The 2,659-nt window shown below is 38.4% G+C and overlaps 1 long non-coding RNA gene across 1 annotated transcript; it reads right to left on the reverse strand.

The window, feature by feature from the left end:
- Positions 1-895: 895 nt before the first annotated feature.
- LOC123057449 (uncharacterized) lies at positions 896-2,388 on the reverse strand. Its single transcript, XR_006426862.1, has 2 exons — positions 2,175-2,388; positions 896-1,181 (listed from the first exon to the last, which is right to left on the reverse strand). It is a non-coding gene; the product is annotated as an uncharacterized lncRNA (long non-coding RNA).
- Between the last annotated feature and the right edge of the window lie 271 nt (positions 2,389-2,659).

The raw sequence follows: 2,659 nt of genomic DNA on the forward strand, positions 1-2,659 counted from the left end.
TTGTCTGTAAGTGATTTATTTCTGTAATTTAAGTCAAAAGCTAGCTGTAGTGCTCTCGTTGATCATTACATGTAATTATCCTTACTATATATTCTTTTCTGTGGTATTATGCAGGATGAAGATGTCCGAAATGAGAAAAGCTGGACGCTATGGCATTGGGTTCATTGACCCAAATACCATTAATGAAGAGACATGGTCATATGAACATTATAAACAAGAAATAGAGAATAACATGCTAGAGTTCTTGAAGCGCCTCATTACCAATGCAGATATACTACCACTACAAGAAATATGTCAACTTGTGACCTTGACTATTGGTCAATGAAAGGTCATTGTTTTTCATTTCCGACCTTTTTTGACAAAAAACAGAAGGTCAAAAGCTGGCGGTCGTAAACTGAAATTAATGACCTTCTCTATGAGAAGGTCGTGGACATTTACGACCAAAATATGCCTATTGTTTTGTTTTGTCACTAGCAGCCTCCCCAAGCCACGTAGGCATCCGACGTGGCAATCTGATGTGGCATAAGATTCAGCCCGGTCCAATTCAGTTTTCTACATGAGCCTAGCCCAACAATTCGGCTTTTTAATGTGTTTTTTTCCTGTGTTTTTATTAGCTACATGGGTCTGACCCAGTAATTCAGCCCATGTATTATTTTTTAGGCAAGCCCTTTTAATATATGTATTTTATGTTAATTTCAGTAAGCTACATGGGCCTGGCCTACAATTTGGCCTTTTTATTTTCTAGCGCACAACATTTTGCAGTCAATTTATTTTTTATTTCCAACTTTTGTTCCCAGCTCCAGTTTACAGATGGGTCCCAAATGTCAGATTTTTCATGACTTATTAATAAGCAATATATATGTATATATCAAACAGACAGAAGAGAGAAAGCATATGAAAATCTTCAAATAATAGCTAAAATAAGTTTATTATAATATGCTATACAGAACAGAACACGTGAAACTACATACACTCATTCACATCACAACAACCAGTTTTCATACAATCATTCACATCACATCAACCAGTTTAACCATCGAATCTTGCATACCCAGGAACTTCAAACTTCACCCAGATCCACACAATCATAAATAATGGGATCTACAAATAGACCGCTCTACCAGTACAAAAGCTAGCTGCTCTTCAACATGGGTAGAAGTCCTCAACGGAGTTCCATTCACCTACAAGAACAGAATGGAATATCAAGTACTTGCATTCTTCAAGAAGATTACAACCAACATATATATGTACGGGGACATCAGGAAAGCTGATGGAGCAAAATCAAACAACAGATAAATCAAGTAAACAGACCATTTGGAAAAAAATATACTACCAGGCTTGAGCATGAGCATAGAAAAGAAAAGATGATTTCAGTGAAATTAAAACTGCCAATGAAAGCTGAATAACAGTTCAGCTGATTAACTCCTAGTATGGAGGAATATCACAAAATTAAACAAGATGGTCGTGCAAGTTTCTATACAAGTATTCGTGATTACGGTTTGTTATCATCGTCTAAATTCTCCAACATGCACAAAATTAATTAATATATCTGAATGTGCTACCAATGAAGCAAATTCTAAAAGATACACGGACAGGGCTTAATTGGCTAACCATGTCATTCTATAAACACACAGCAAACTCAATGATAACGTGTATAGTTATTACCATATAGTTTCTATATGAGTATTCATGATTTCCTTTTGTCATCGTCGTTTAAATAGCTTGGCGAACATTGACAGCAAAGAAACAAAAAATTTAAGTCAATAGCTTTGTGAGCATGTAGTAGATTGTTCACATCCTTATGAAATACATGGCAAAGAAGCTTTACCATGTAGACAAACACCCACTAACTCAGACGCTACAGGTGCTTGTTTCATCATGTTACAAAGGAGAAGCACAAACCACAACTTTACTCCACACACACACACACACACACGCACACGGACCAGTAGATCAACAGGAGGACATAGATTAGACCAAATCCACATAAACAAATCCATACACATAGCAGGATAACTGGATATTGGCCAATTGGTTTGATCAGGAGCAACAGTGCATATTTTCCCTAAACCTAAAATTGCCATAGTGCGTAAATCATGCCACTGGTCAGAGCACAACACCACAATCACCAGTACAAGGCCACCAGAAGCACCACAGAGAGGGATAGAGCTCACCTAGGTGGTTTGTAGCCAAGGAAGAAGCACAGCCGGCCGCGGTTGCGGCAGAGTTACTTGCAACGCATATGCAGATCCTTGGGGCTTGTTGTCTTTACCAACACTTCATCCCACAAAACAACTCCCTTGGCTGCCATGTCACATGCTTCTACTGCCTTGTCCACCATGTCATAGATGCATCCAGAGTAGTTGGACTGAGATCCTCCAGCAGAGGGGCACAAGCAACTAACATACAAAAGGAGAAACGGTCACTTTAAACGGTAATAATATTTTAGGTCTGACTAGTACTAAAATCAACAACATGTTGTAACAGTACGACTGTGCTCCCAATCATAAACAACAAGATTCGGGACATTTAACATGCCAACAATACCACTAGTAGTAGTACCAATGTGTTAACAAAATTTAGGCTAGTAAACTAGGACAAAGCCCTTGCTGCTCTCAAACAGTAGGTCACCGCCATGAGGTTTTTTTGTGAAGGACCT

This window comes from Triticum aestivum, chromosome 3A, assembly GCF_018294505.1.
Source record: "Triticum aestivum cultivar Chinese Spring chromosome 3A, IWGSC CS RefSeq v2.1, whole genome shotgun sequence".
Taxonomy (NCBI): Eukaryota; Viridiplantae; Streptophyta; class Magnoliopsida; order Poales; family Poaceae; genus Triticum; species Triticum aestivum.